This window comes from Marmota monax, unplaced genomic scaffold, assembly GCF_021218885.2.
Source record: "Marmota monax isolate L192 unplaced genomic scaffold, Marmota_monax_Labrador192_F-V1.1 WCK01_AAM20220418_F8-fsc00050, whole genome shotgun sequence".
In the NCBI taxonomy this organism is placed as follows: domain Eukaryota; kingdom Metazoa; phylum Chordata; class Mammalia; order Rodentia; family Sciuridae; genus Marmota; species Marmota monax.
In genome coordinates this window covers 3,738,511-3,755,560 of record NW_026694552.1, presented here as the reverse complement: position 1 = coordinate 3,755,560, position 17,050 = coordinate 3,738,511, and the positions used below count along the sequence as shown (strand labels likewise).

The window sequence follows — 17,050 nt, the reverse complement described above, 5'->3', positions numbered from 1 at the left end:
ACTAATCAATCTGCACTGTATATAGCATTCCAGAGTGGAAGAAAGCTGCTAACAGGGTCCTCTTTCCTTATCTGGTAGCAGCAATAAATCCTTCTAATCCAGCAGTCTATCTACCCTGGCTCTGTGGCCAAATTTACAAAAGAGCTCACATGAGGCACCTTAAAAATAATTCAATAAGACAGACATGAGTTACCTAAGCAGCAACTCAGAAATCACTAAATCTAGGCCTCAGGGAGTTAAACACTCTATTCCCAATCCTAAATACCAGGGCCATCTCAGTTTCTAGCTAGTTCAACCTGGCATTCAGGCTCAATGACAAATTCTGGATGTCTGAGACCTAGCAAGTCTTGCATGGCTGCTTATCTCTCTCTTATGTCCATGGACCATATAATGTAGAAAAATCAGGATAAAATGGATACCAAGGACTAGGACGGGATATATAATTTGCAGAACCTGCTGTAAAATGAAAAGGCAAAATCTCTTGTTCAAAATTTATTAAGAATTTCAAGGCAGTGTCAGCAGAACATTAAACCAAGCAACTGTGCAAGTCACATGGCCAGGATGCCAGCCCTGCAAAGTATATTCCTAAAGAAATACATATCCTTTGAACATAACTAAAGCATATTCACCAAAGAAAATTTTAGCATTTTGGGAAACTAAGTTATGTAATTGCAATAATAAAAAAGAATATAAAGTCAATTTCTCAAATTCTAAGTTTCTTTTTGGTAAAATCCCAAATAAAAGTAAATGGAATGTTCCCTAGGCCTTGAAGCACCTTGAAATCTCTTAAGATGAGCATTTTTTTCCTTAGGTGGGATGTGTTTTTAGGAGCATTGTCTGTTTCTCTCCTTCCACATCCCAATTTTATGCCCATCAGGCACAATCCTGTCTTCTGAACAGGTTTCTGTGTCCTGATGTCATCCAAAGACAAAGACCAATGCCCCTACAAACTCAAAGCTTTCCAAGGCTCCCTTCTCACTTAGTCCAAAGATTCCCTTTTCAGAATTCCTGACCACAGGCCTTTCTTAGCTCAGTGCAAATTTGTAAAGCACCAGTAATTAACACACTTAGAGGTTCTACTCATTAACTACAACTTCCCAAGCTTTAGGCTGCCAGCTCCACCCACTTCACTCAAGGATTTCCAGCTAGGGAGACTGTTCAGTTTTCAATACTACCACATCTTAACTCAGCAGCAGCAAAGATAAATGCAAGTAGAGAAAATGTTTCTCCTCTAGAACTTTGGTGATGTTGAAGTACTTTTTTTGGTTCAGCTATGTCCTCTCACATTAGCTAATTTTTCTGAATTATCCACAGATCAGGCTACCTGAAGCAATCAAAAGAATCATACTCCTTAAAAATCATCAAATACAATGATTTACAATGTTTTAAAGACATGAACCTTGTGGCTCAAATGAAATCATATGTGAAGATGAAAACAGAGCTCTTCTAGTAGAGAACAGGGGGCAGTGTATATGGGTATATGTGTATAAGTTGTAAATGATTGCCCACTATACTTCTTCCTGATGGTGCCTCTATAGAAAACCAACAGTAATGAAGAAAGCCATGGAATTACAGCTGAACACTCACTTACATAGAAGTTAAAATGGAGTCCTAGAGAAGGAAAGTGAGTTGCCCAGAGGCAGATCACCTATTGCATTCAACATATTCCAGGGAAACCTTTTATCTGCCAAGTCTACAAAAATTGAAAGTGAACAACTTTACAATGGGGTAGCATCCTGAAAACCCCATCAAAAATTGAAAAAAAATTGTAAAATGAAAATGTGTTTAATATACTTGACATATGGAACATTCTAGCTCAGCACTGTAGAATATGGATTGTTTCCTTTTATGATTGTGAAGCTAACTGGGAACTGCTGCTCACTCTGCTGCCCAGCATTGTGCGGATCATACCATGTATAGTTAACTGGGGAATGGATCAATAGTCTAAGTATTATTCCTTCTGAATGCATATTGCCTTCATATCATTATAAAATTGAATCATTGTAAATTTAACCATGGTAAATTGGAGTAGGGGATGATTGTTCATACTCTCTCCTCTATGCCTATCACTTGGGTTACAATAAGACAGATCTTCAGTCCTCTATTGAATGTATTCTGAAAGACAGTTTACCATGCTTTATGAAGAATACTTGTGGAGCAAAGAAAAATTATTGATTCCCCCACCTCTTTATTATATACTTCCTTTCACCCCAGAAAGAAACTTTGAATCATTGTAAGTTTCAAGATAAATACTGAATTTCACAGACCCCCTTTTATTACAAATTACTTTCCTGATCTCAGATGTTTTTTTAACTAATAGGGAAAACTGACTACTACTGAAAATGCACTGCTTGTCAAAGAAGACTATCAATGAATGAACTATAGAAGTGGCTGAAGCCAGATTTAACTCTTTACCTTTCTTGCTGGTGGAAAAGCTTCTGAAATTAAGTGGAACATAGGTAAAGGACTGAGAATGCCAGAGAATTCTTGGATAATATACCCAAAAGAGTTCCCAAGTGACAGGCAAGGGTTAAGCCTCCCCCTAGAAAGCTACAGAGAAACAAGGAATAGGGTGTTTAGCACTAAGCTGAAATGACTTTTCATTATCTTGGGAGGAGTGTAAAGAGCAGCAAACATCCAAGGTTAGAAAGGAAACAGCTGTATATAAAGCATGCGGCTCAACTAGAGACTATTCTATGCCAACATCCCCTGAAGAAAGTGTCCCAGTGACTTTGAGGCATATTTCAGCTATACTTAGAATTACAGACAAAGAATAGAGGCTCACCATTCCCTCCTTTGTCCCTTGCATCTCTAAGCCAAAGTGTAGATGAGACTTGGACTATATCTATCTGCTGCACAGCAAGGTTAGGCTTCCTTATATATTCCCCTAACCTTGTAAACTTTCCTCATAATAGCCATCAAATCTATAACTACTTGGACAATACCTATCTTGCCTGTCAGACTGGAAGCCCCATGATGTGAGGAATTAAGTCTCTCTTGTATATCACTACATTTCTTCACATAAGAGACATTTAAGAAATATTCATTAAAATGAATTGATTCTATACTTCAAAATATCCATGGTTTATGGGTAATGATGGCAAGAAGGGAAAAAGCACATCCCCATGTTGCTTACTTGTGATTTGGAAATTTGTTAAATTAATGATTAAAAATCACTGTGGTTATCCTTTTCTCTAGAGTCAATGTGGGCTATGTGAAATATAAGCCTATCTATAGAGTGTGTTCAAGGTAGCACAGTTTTCCTTTGAATAAATTTTACCCAGATGGCATTTTTTAAATAGCTGGCCAGCTGAATTAATTCAGGTAGACCTATTGGCTCAGGTCAGAGAGAAAGAATATTCCTTCAACTCTCTTCAGTATAACTGTCCCTGGACACCTTTTGATTTCTACAGCCTAATCTTGTCTGTCTGGAACACAGGCTAATCCCTCTCGTTCTCATTGCTGTTCAATTCACAACCCAAGCAAAATAGTCATCCCTAAAAAAGTTCAACAAAGAGAAATGGAGAATGAAAAGGAAATGGAGATCATAAGTTTTGCTACAAAGCATATATTAGATGTGCTAATGTCAAGTTCAGCTTGCTTGGTTATTTGGGAAGACTGAACTTATGATTCGTACTATCGGGAACATCAGGAACACATTAGAGCATGCATTATGGCTGAAGTATATGGGAGAAAAAAATAAATATTTATACTCATAAAAATGAATGTCTATTATATCTAGAAACCTAACCCTATTTTTTAATATTTATTTTTTAGTTATAAGTGGACACAATATCTTTACTTTATTTTATGTGGTACTGAGGATTGAACCCAATACCTCATGCATGGTAGGAGAGAACCCTACCTGAGCCACACAACCCCAGCCCCCCTGAGCCAAAACCCCAGGCCCTATTTTCTTGATTCATTGTTCATCTTATTTTAAGTCAGTTAGCTTGGATTCAGAGTATTATAACAGAGAGGCTGAATAAAAGTTTCTCAATCTTGGGAGAGAGAAAACTCAACAATCTCTGTTTTTCATTTGGAATACTTAAGCAACAGGTTAGTCACTTGAGAGGATGCCAAAAGATGAATTGTAAGTATAGATATTATGATACACTTTGTAACAGGTGTATCTCAGAACTTATCTAACAAAATGTGTTTCTCTACCAATTTATAAAGTCCTCTCTACTTTGTTTATCTGCCCTTCCTTTTGGTTCCCATAGCACCTATATTTTCTTCTGAGAGACCACTTACCACAGTGTATATAAAAACCTTTTCACTTGTTAATATCCTCAACCAGACTATTAAATCCTTCAGGATAGGGCTAAGACGTCCTCATCTGTGTAACTGCTCAGGTATACACAGAGAAAGAGACCATTCAATGTGGACATCATGGAAGGTAAGCATCTATTTTTTACAATATTGGAGTTGCTGAACACTTTTTATTTAAACTTTTATTTTACAATTGTCTTCAGAACCCCTTTACAAGACACTCAAGAGGGCCAGATGCATTATTTATAAATATACCTAATGTTCTATCCAGGAATTATATATTGCTAAAGAAAAGATCAAAATAGAGTCAACGTGTAAATATTACACTAGACAATAAATGAATTTTCTTCTGATTCAGAGGAAATTTGCAAAAGCTTGAGGGTAACCATCATGAGCACTGATTTGGCAATCAAATCTTGCTAGTTGACAGAGGGCTCTTTCTGAATATAATGCTAAATTAATTGGAAAACTGAATTTTGTAAATTGGGCATAAGAAGGATTTGGCATCCTTCTAATGATATTCATGTAGCTCTATCAGCTGATGAATGCAGAAGGAGAGTAGATTATATAGAAAACATCTATCTTTGGCCACCTACTATCTAATGCATTACAAAGTTAATGTTCTTTAACTTATCAGGGCCTATGGTACACCCCACACGTTCTTTGCTTTTGAGAAATTAACTCTCAGTGCTATAACAATAACATTATTTTTAATATTTACTTTATTAACAGAAATGTAATTTTTGCATAAAATAAATCATATTCTGTTTGTGTTATTTATTTACATTTGACTTCATTCTGAAGAGCTGTCTTTCAACTATACAGTAATAAGCAGTGATTGATCAATAAACCTGGAGAAACTCAAGGCTGCTCTTTTAGCCTCTCCCAAGTTTTTCATGTGATGCTTCTGAGCCTTAAAAACATTAAGAATAGTAATGCAAAAATAAATAAATAAATAAAACATTGAATAGCCTATATCCATATTATTTGTATGAAGTCAACACATGGCAATCAAAAGTAATAAATTGCTTTTTATTTTTTTAAAAAAGCATACCTGTTTTCAAAATGCTAGTTTTATTTTTAAACTTTGCTTTGAAGCAAAGTAAAATTTCTTTTTAAAATTTTGATCTTACTCTAAAGATGTAAGGTTATAAGGAATTTCTTCAAAATACATTTTATAAGTAAGATATTTCGTACTATAAGACCATGACCAACTTACACCTTATTAGGACTTTTATGGTATGGGCTAGAAAACTCACATGTTCTTGAACATTCACATATGTAGAGCTCATTTGGCATCCCTTGTATAACATTTATTTTCTATAAAATGTGCACTGTAGACAACTAAGTAATGTGGCTGATTGGAATGTGTTGTCAAGCTAGCTACATTAGAGCCATGTCTCAATACATACTTTTCTCCTAGTTTTCTTAAGGCTCAATATTAGATTATATCAATATTGTATTATATGTAGGTTTCTTAAGTTTTTTAATGTTCGGTATTAGATTATCTCTTTTTAATCTTTGTATAAGCAGCACATAAATTTCAGCATATAGTTTTATTAACAGTCATCATTTATTGAATGATTACTATAACCAGGCACATGCGCACATGACACCTCCACACTTTCCTGTCGAATTCTCACTAGATCCTTGCAAAGTAGGTACTGAAAGCACACAATTCAATTCTTCAATTGAATAAACTAAGATGGTTAGTGGTTGAATAATGCTATGAAAAACAGTAAATTGTGGCATGGGAAACCAAACCAGGTCTATTTGATTGTAAAGCCTATGCTCTTAAACACCATGGTAGACCGCTCAGAGTCAATGTTTGTTGAACTGACCTGTTAAGTTGAATATCAAAAATTAAAAGCTACTTTCATGAAACAGGTTTTATGTACAATTTTCCAATTGAAACCAAGTATTTGTTAGTTTATCTTGTTTGGGGTAACTGCAACTTAGAAGGTAACTACATTCACTTTAAGGAAGCAGTACTCTTTCATTTTAAAATATAAAAGAAGAAACAGAAACACAATCTCAAAACTTAAGGTCTTAGAATCCCTATTTCATTCAGCTATTTTCTTACCTACTTATTTCCTTTTGGATAATGGGGTTTTAAAAAATCTTACTTTACATCTTTTTTATTTTCACAAATAGGTGAAAATATTCCTTACCCCCAAATCTGAAATTGTAGAAAGTACTATGTGATTATATATCAGGCTTTCTAATTTAGCTAAAAATACTAAATCATCATGCATCATACTATGAAGCTATATTTACACATCTTTTTAAAAGCCATAGGAATAGAAGTACTCATGAAACAAAGGGGGAAACAGTATTTACCCATCTTATTCCAGAGTAAGATGAAAAATGAGAAAATAAGTTATTTGAAGTTCTTTAATGCTTATATGTGATTTGGAACACATTGCTGTTAACTCATGACTAACAGTGAACTAAATCAAGGCAAGATATGTTAAAAACAAATACTGCAATAGGACCATAATAATGAACTTGCTAACTGGTCTTTCCTCTTCAAAATGTTAATAAATATTTATCTTTAGTGTTCATATGTGCTATTCCTTTCTCTGTAGGAGCATGTAAAAGGAGGCATACATGAAGTTGTTAAAATTAACTGATTCCTATTAACAAAGACACATGTTCCTCTAAGATTTTTATTTCCAAGGGGCCAGTGAACCTTGAAAACAATACACTTAATTCCAATTAGCAATAGAAACTCTTCTCATTGTCAAATGTGTTGGAAAAAGTACTGGAGTTGATAATGTGAACATTTTTCTAAGTAATGAGACTATATTACATATCTCATGAAATCTGTGCAAAAATGTAGGCTCAGTAAGATAATGGGCTTATCTATGGAGCAGAGACTTATTTTTGGATATTTTAGGCATTTGGGAAGGTGAAACCAATGTAACATTATGTTAAATGTGAATAATCATTGTATTTACCAATGTTTTCCTTTAAAAATTTATTTTTCTAATTTCCTCATTTTCCTTTCCCACTATTATAACAACCTTGCTTATTAAGTAACCTCAATTATCTTGCAGCATATCCAAGGGAACTACTATTTTTAGCACCTACTAAATGACAGGCACTGTAAGCATTTATAAAATTTAACGTTTCACCTAACATTTATATCTAGAACAAAGGCAGATGGAGAACAAGGCAGAGAAATAAGTTTAGTATGGGTAACTATGCTTTTAACTTTTAAAATTATTTTCTAATCTTCACAACCTTATAAAGTAGGTCTTATTGCCATTTCACAGAGGACAGAAACAAGAATCAATGCCACAGACTTCCCTAAAATGCCAAAGCTACTTAATGGTTGAATCAAGATTTGAATCCAGGTCTATATGACTCAAAAACCTATGTTCTGTCAAACCCACATTAATGTCTTATCTAAACATGTACAGAAGAATATTTCTCTGTATTCTTAAATTTTAAAAAATCAACCCAAAGCACAGAAATTAAATAATTAGCCTGAGATCACATATTATGTTAATGAAATTGCTAGAAATAAGACCAAGGAAAGGGAATCCTAAGCTAGGATTTCCTACTAGACATCATGTAATGTATAGATAGTGCTGCCTCTTTAGAATAGGCACATTTTTATAAATGAAATGTAAAATTTAGACTAACGAAACTCCAAGGTTGACAACTAAAATATAAGAGTCACTTAAGTCCCAAATTCTGAAATTAAAATCCCCATAGAAAGATTAATTAATTGTGCTAATTAATTAATTAGTTGTGCACATATATCATTTTGTTTTCTTTGTGAGGTTGTAAACCATCTACTTTAAGGGACAAGCTAACATATATAAGAGAAAAAATCCTGAGAATTTTTTAAATGTGAAATATGAATGATAATTAAATATTATCATGATAGAAACTTTAATGCCAAATGTTCTTGATTTTACTTTTTAAACTGTTTATGGGAGATATTTAAAAAAGAAAGATTTTTGAAAATCCAGAAATCAAAACACTTGCTTTCTTTCTATTAGAGGAGTTATACAAATTGAAAATATTTTGAGTAGGTGACAAAGATTACAATTTGGCACTTAATTTGACTTGGCAATGACTATGAATGGAGAGGGTATGTAGTTAAAGAACAGATGCTTGGTGATTATTATAATTGTACATATTGGTCTAATAAGAAAACACATACCAACCAGTCTATAAAAGGATGTGATTTGATTGTTTGTTTTGGAAATTCACATCAGCTGTTTCCAAATATGAGGAACTATTATTAGGGTCATTAAAATAATACCAACAACTTGCATACATACTATCATTTGTTCATTCAACAAATATTTATAAAATGCTAGCAGTGTGTTATGTGCTGGATAAATAAAGAGACCAAATCTTAAAAATAAAAATCTCTGCCTACATGAAGTTTACATTCTAGTGAAGACAGTCAAACATTAACATGTAAGTTTTACAGTAATTTAGATGATGGTATCATGGAAACCAGTAGGCAGGGTATCAGTGGTATTGAGTGGTTGGGATTGTAAGTTGCATCGTTGATAAAACCCATACTAAGAAGGAAGGTGATATATGAACAAAGACTTGAGCAGGGTGTTGGAGGAAAGCATACAAGTATTAGGGAAGTACAGTATAGATAGAAGGAATAGCTAGTGCAAAGGCCCAAAGGCTCCAGCATACCTTAAGTACAAGAAAAGATTAATCAAGGTAACTCAAAGATTTTAACCTGAGAAACAAGAAAGATTAGCCATTAACTGAAAGTGAAGATGGGATGGATATGTAGATGGATTTGGAAGAAAGATCAGTTTAGTTTGGGATATGTTAAGTATGTGATATTTATTAGACATGCAGATGGAGATGATGAGTATGGAAAATCAGTCATACCAATCTGGAGTTCTGGAGAGAATTCTGGAGATAAAAATTATGAAGTAACCAACATAACGATATTTAAAATCATAAAACTAGATGAGATCCTGAGGAAATCAATACAGATAGAAATGAGAATGGGTCCAAAGAGTAAGTCCTGGTGCACTCCAATGTTATGAGATTCAAGAAAGGAGGAATCAGCAAAGGAGACTGAGATAAAAGACCACATGAGATAAGAACCAAAGCAAACAAACAAAAAATCAGAATATGAAAGTGGTCTTCCTTTCTTCAATAATTGCAACAAAATATGGAGTCCCAAATTCTTCCCATGTCTTTTATCAGGTTATTCATTTTGTTTTTAATTGCCACAAATCAGAGATAATAACATATTTATATTATTTTATATTACTACTAGAACTTTTGGAAAATATACTGGCAAAACTTTACATGGTATTGCAAACCAGTTTAAGTAAAAATATGTATATCTACACATGAACAAATATCCATCTACACATAGCCTATAAAATAATAACATGGTATATCAATTTTGAAGTGAATGATATTGCTATTAATGATTTAGACTGAACATCATTGAATAGTGAGCAGCTTTATCAGGATAAACCCATTTATTTAAAAATCTTCTCCGCATTTCAAAAGAAGAGCTTTTGGACATTTACATATTTACCAAGTGGTGATTACTACTTTAAGAGTTTTAATATATAATTCACATACAATATAATCCATCTATCTTAAGTATGCAATTCAATGTTTTCTGTATATTCACAGATATGTGTAATCATTACCACAGCTAACTTTCCAACACTTTAGTTACGAGAAAGACACAGATGTTCTTTAGCTGTCATCCTCCTAGCCTTCTCTCTCACTAGTCCTAAGCAATCATAAACCTACTTTTTATCTTTATAGATTTTCTTATTCTTGACATGTTGTATAAATTAAATCATATAGTATATGGAATTATGTAACTGGCTCCTTTCACTTAATATGTCTTCAAGCTTTATCAATGTTATAACATGTGTCAGAATATAATCTATTTATGGCCAAATAATATTCTATTATACATTCATGCTTATGCCAGTTTTTGTTTGAAAACTTGTGAGATGTTATTTTCAATATATACTTCAACTTCAGTATTGCAAGTGAAAACAATTTTGCCCTTTAACAACTGTAAGGATTATTTTTCCCCCCTTATAAGAAAAAAAGAGTTTGGGAGACATCGAAGTATTAGAGTTAAAACTTATTAAACAAAATTATTTGACTAAAATAAATAAAGATCTTTAGATTTAAAAAGTCAAATAGGCTGCTTAAATAACAAATTTCTTAAACCCCTTAAAATGCTAACATGCATTATGATTATCATCTATGAGAGAATATTCAGCAGTTTCCTAATTTATTTCCATGCAGGATCCTTTCATGTGAAATGTTTCAGATTCATAGAACTATTATTTCAATGTGAAAATATTGAAAACACTGATATAAAATAATAATTAAATTCAGGATGGTTATTGATCAATTATTTGTGAAATGAGTATATTCTATATCACATGTGACTATTTTTGGCTGGCTTTTTTTTTTTGTCATTTGTTAAATAAGAATCAACATTCAGAGAGTCAGATTATACCAAGAAACCCACAGGTCCATACCTCTCATTAAACAGACTTCTACTGTGCCATGTAAACAACAGTGTACATGGCTACTCTTTTTTGCATACTCAAGTAAATTTAATATTAGCATTTAATTAACCTGCTCACTAACCTAGAACAGGAAACAAAAGAAAAAAAGAGAAAATAATTAATTATATAAATTTAATGTTAGAATAATTTCAGTGAAGCAAAGTCATTTTATCAGTAGTCATTCAACAAATCTCCTAAATTCATTATTTTGAAGATATTTTCACATTACATTTCACATAGAAGCAACACGATTTTCCATAGCCACACTGTTGACAGGTATCTTGATGAAAATTCTAATTGCTATTAGAGGATTTCAATTTCAATGTTTTGTTCTGATAATCAGAGAAGAAAAATAAAGCAATAAGTAATAGCACCATACCAATTCTGGGCAAGAATTCTAATAAAGCAATAGCACACTTGCCAACAATTGTTATTCATAATTATGAACTATTTTGGTACTCATAAGCTTAAATAATAATAAGAGCAATTTCTACACAAGTGCTTTCTTCCCCAAATAAATGTTTATATTTAATTCATTCAGGTGACTGTTTATCTAAACCAGATTGTAATGTTTTTGATATTACTGGTTTTTCATTTAAATCTTTTTAAGTTTTCTGTTTAATCAGAACTTAAAACCATTCTATTGCATCCAGATATCACAAATCATACAATGCAAAGTACTCTGTCTGGTCAACCAAATGGAACTCAGCAGCTGAATAAATGAGGTAGCTGCCTACAATTTAGGATTTACTACCTTATACACTTCATGCTTGCCAACTACATTCATTTTAAACTAAAAATAATATGCAGCTAAATGTGAAGATGCCCCAATGACAACCTAAGTAAGATAGAAAATGAAATGGCCTATTTTTATTAATAAAATGTATGTATGCACCAATGGTCAACACAACCTGTCATTTTGCAAAAGAGCATAGAAATGGTAAGAGGAGTAGTGATTTGTTCTCCAAATCTGTGTTGGGAATTTCTGGAGGATTCTTGTGACCACTATAACTTACCATGACTAAAAAAAAAATAGTTATTCATCAAAATCTATACACACCCTACAACATGCTATGGTGCTAGGGGGAGGAAATGAGGACCTTTACTTCCAAGTCCTTTCTTGGATCCAGGTGTGACCAAGTAACTTGTTCTTGCTAGTGGAATTTGAACAGAAATGATGGGTATCACTTCCAGATGGGAAGATTTAGTAAGTGGGTATGACTTCTACACTAACTTCCATCCTTGGGCTGGGTAGAGAAGAGATTCTGAAAGCCTTATGAAAGAGTCACAGCATAGAAACAATCTGGATTCATGAATCACCTTTGGAGGCAAGCTACTCCCTTACTTACTCACACCTGCAATGGACTACTACATGAATGGGAAGTAATTTTCTATTGTGCTAAGTCACTGAAACTTGCAGGATTATGGGTAACAAATCTTGCTATCCTAACCAGCAAATATATATTTCTTACAATAGCAATTTTTTCTCTCATTTAGGGACTACACAGATCTGAGCCAAGATATATGAGCAACTTAGCAGGCTAATAATTTGGTGCCCCCAAATTTCTTTAAATAATGGTTCAACATCTATTGAGAAGACCGACCAAACACTATGTGCAGATGGAGAAGTATGTGGATGTACAATTCATTAGAAGCAAGACAGTCTCTCTGCCTGCTGCTCTAAGATATGCAATCATATCTACAAAGTCATCCACCTTATTCACATGCACTGCTGTCCTAGAGAAGAGTCCAGTAAATGCAATGTTCTCCATCTGTTTATAGCCCTAGTGATATTTTTGTATCTGTGAAATGTTTTCAAATATACCAATTGGCACCCAGGGTAGCTACCTGACTTTCAAGCCCTTAAATTGAGTCTCAATCTATGTCTGCATCCTAAAATGTGTTTTACCAAACTGTTTCTTGAACATTTTTTACTTTGACCCACAGAATAAAATACATTTTAGATTGGACCCCGTATACTCCTATGTTTGTTTCATGAAAAGGTAATTGCCTTACTATATGTGATATACTCTGATATATTCTATTTTATGTCATTTTAGAAGTGCTGGTTGCAACCTTCTAAATTGATTTTACAACCCACTAATGGGTCATAACCCATAGTTCAAAAAATACTCTTGGATGGGTTCTTGTGGATATTTAGCTTTATCTTTTGGAATAGAAGGGAAATAAATTCAACAGGGAATGAAATGGAAGAATTAAGGTACAGGAAACTACTAAAGGTCGGGGAGAATAAGAGAAAACTAATGGTGCATGTGAAAATGGATGAAAATAAAAAGCATAGTATCAAGGAATGCATAACATAGCATTAGCTAACCTTAGTGTAGAATATGCTTTCAATGAACAAACTTGGGCTTTATTTGTAGGAACCACAGAGACTGAGAAAGTCTGTGGAAGAGCACAAGCAAATTGCCTCAGTAAGAGCAATGCCAGAGGTTTTATTTCTGAATATATGCATGAAAATGTTGAAAAAAAAACTTGAGAAAAGAATGCCAGGGACACCCTAATTGAGAATTTTATCCTCTGGCTAGACTACATTCTTGCCCTGTCACAATAGTTACATACACATTCACAAAATTTCCAAGAACTGAGATCCTGTAAGATCATATTTAATTTCAGTCTTGGAAAGTATCCAGTCCATTCTGGGTCTACTAAGAAAGGAGAACAGAACAAATAAAAAAATGTTTGGCTCAGCAAGTATGACACAGTTTTCAAGTGAAAACTATTGCTGAAGAGTATATTTATGGATTAAAACAGATGATATGTTAATTTTCACATGTTTGAAGGAAAGCCTTGGTGAGAAATCACAAAATCTCTCAGGACCAGCATTTAGATATTGTTCTGTGAAACTTTTTTTCCATTTTCTTGCTGCCATAAAAGAACTATGATCTCTAGTCTCACTGGTCAAAAATATTATAAACTTTTAGATACTTTAAAACAAAGTTTTCTTTCTTAAATATGCAAATGCATTCAGATTATATAGTTTTTTTCCAAGTAACAAAGGAATAACTAAATATTACAAAACAAGCTCCCAAAATGGCAAAAGTCACATATGGACAATTCATAGAGAAGGCACTACAATTGGACAATAATCATTTTAAATAGATGTTCAGGGCTGGGATTGTGCCTCAGTTATAGAGCACTCACCTAGCCTATGTGACGCCCTGGGTTTGATCCTCAGCACCACATAAAAATAAATAAATAAAATATAGGTATTAAAAAATAGATGTTCAAGGGGATAGGCAAAATTATGGAAGTTAAAACAACTTAAATTTTTTTAAATTAAATTAATAGAGAATTATTGTTAAATATTTTGCTAAGGGAATGCTAAGACAGGAGAGTTAAGGAAGTGGTTGGAGGAGGATTATAAATTGCTAAAAACCTTTTTAGAAAGCATCATGATACATCAAGAATGTTATGCTTTTAATTTTATTTAAAATATGCTTCATTTTGACCTAATATTTCTCATTTTAAGGATCAATTATAGGGAAATGATATGAAATTGAGAAAAAAATCGTCATATACATGTATGTTTGTTGGAACATCAAACATAACAAAATCATGAACAGCTTTTAGTTTTATGAAAAGCACCATGGAGGTTGGCAAGAACAAGTGCCTTATGAAAGGTGGCAAGAAGAGAGCTAACAGGAAAGTGACTGATGCATTTTCTAAGACAGATTGGTATGATATGAAAGCATTGGCTATGTTCAATATAAGAAATATTGGAAAAACATTAGTCATGAACACTCAAGTAACCAAAATTGCATCTGATGGCCTGAAAAGTCATGTGCCTGAAATGATCTTTGGCCAATATGCAGAATGATGAAATTGCATTGAGAAAATTCATGTTAATTGCTAAGGAAGTTCAGGGCAAAAACTGCCTGACTTTCATTGCATGGATCTTACCCATGACAAAATGTGTGCCATGGTAAAAAAAAAAAATGGCAGACCATGATTGAAGTTCATGTTCACGTCAAGACTACCTATGGTTATTTGCTGCATTTGTTTTGTGTTGCCCTTACAAAAAATATGCAACATTCAGATATGGAAGACCTTTTATGCTCAGCAATAATAGATCCATCAAATCTGGAAAAAAATGATGGAAAGCATGACTCAGGAGGTACAGACAAAGGACTTGAAAGAAGTGGTCAAGACAGCATTGGGAAAGACACAGATAAATAGGCTTACCAGTCTATTTATCCTCTTCGTGATGTCTTTGGTAGGAAAGTAAAATTGCTGAAGAAGCTCAAGCTTTAATTAAGAAAACTCATGAAGTTTTCATGGTAAAGGTAGTCATTCTAGTAATGCTACTGGGGATGGGACAGGCACTAAAGTTGAACAAGTAAATGGATATGAACCACCAGTTCAAGAATCTGTTTAAAATGCAGATTTGTAATAGTGACAAATAAAAAGTCCTATTTGTAATGGAAAAACATCACGAACAATATAGGCATATATCAATTACAGAATGGCTGAGTCACATAAACAGCTATTAAAAATAATGTTTTGGAAGGTTTCAATTGCATGAATAAGTTCTCCCAAATATTAGTTTACAAAAAAGTAGGATGTGGAAATTTAATTTGATATCATCTCAACAGGGTCAAAAACATAGATGGAAAAAAGTGTACATAAAACACACCAATTATCATTTTCCAAAACAAGAGAAACTTAACTTTTTATACTCTTCTGTAGAGGACCAATTCTCTAAAATGAGTATATATAGCTCATATGCCATTTAAATAAGACAACCTTTTACTCTCATGTTGTTGGTGTGACTACAAATTAGTGCAACCACTAGGGAAAGCAGGATGGAGATTCCTTAGAAAACTTGGAATGGAACTACCATTTGACCCAGTTATCCCACTCCTCAGTTTAAACTCTACAGACTTAAAATCAGCATGCTACAGTGACGCCACCATATCAATAATCAATATTTATAGCAGCTCTATTCACAATAGCCAAAACTATGGAAACAATCTAGATGCCCTTCAATGAATGAATGGATGATGAAGAAAATGTGGTATATATACACAATGGAATATTAGCAATAAAGAAGAATGAGATGGATGGAAGTACAGAATATCATGCTAAGTGAAATAAGTCAATCTCAAAAATCCAAAGGCCAAATGTTCTCTGTGATATGTGGATGCTAACCCAAAACAAGGGAGGGTGGAAAGGGGAAGAACAGCAGTCCATTGAATTAGACAAAGATAAATGAAGGGAAGGGAGGAAATAGGAAGGACAGTAGAATTAATCAGATATAACTTTCCTATCTTACATTTTAATACATGGCCAGAGTAACTCCACATCATTTATAACCACAAGAATGGGATCCTAACTAGAATAAGTTATACTCTGCATATGCATTATTTACCAAAATTCATTCTACTGTCATGTATAACTAAAAAGAACAAATAAATAAGACAACCTTTTATAATGAAATAACTTATTATAACTAGTACACGTTTCTTGCCCCAAATCAGAAAAAAAAAATGTTTAAAAAATTTGCATTGCAGTACTTTCTATGACCCTGTAGTGCTTCTCTCCATGTTTTTATGGCATACTGCATACCATTTGTGTACAATTATTTTTAAAATAACATGGTTTGTGATTACAAAAGTAATACCTGCTCATTGTGTAAAATTTGGAAAATATAGAAAATAACAAAAACTAAAAATCATCTAGAATCCACCACACATAATAATAAGTAGCAACAATATTATTAGTCACAAAGCCTGCTAACCACCAGTAAGCATTTTAGATCAACTATCTCATTTAGTTTTTATAAGAGCCCATTGATTCATAGCTATGAATCTTCCTGTTTCAGATACATGAAACAGATTCAGAAGAGTTACTTACCTTATCCAAATCCATATAACTAATAAGTGGCAGAGCTGCCCTGATTCCACAGAATGAGTTCTTAAGCACTATTGTTTTCTGTGTTTATAAAGTAAATTTATTTGGCATACAATAATTGTACATATTTATGGGGTATACTGTGATATTTTGATACCATTATACAATATGTAATGATCAAGTCAGGGCAATTAGCATGTCCATCGTCTCAAATGTATTGTTTCTTTGTGTTAGGAACATTCAAAATCCTGTCTTTTAACTATATTTAACTATCTAACTACAGAACTCTGGAACTTATTCCTCCTGCCCACCTGTAATTTATCCCCAATCACCAAACCCCCAGCTTCTGATTA

At 33.3% G+C, this 17,050-nt stretch overlaps 1 protein-coding gene and 1 pseudogene across 5 annotated transcripts in view; one reads left to right on the top strand and one right to left on the bottom strand.

Moving 5' to 3' along the window:
• Il1rapl2 (interleukin 1 receptor accessory protein like 2) overlaps positions 1 to 17,050 on the bottom strand; it is a 1,002,166-nt gene that overhangs the window by 654,860 nt on the left and 330,256 nt on the right. The window lies entirely within an intron of this gene.
• LOC124076779 (small ribosomal subunit protein eS1-like) lies at positions 14,434 to 15,222 on the top strand (annotated as a pseudogene).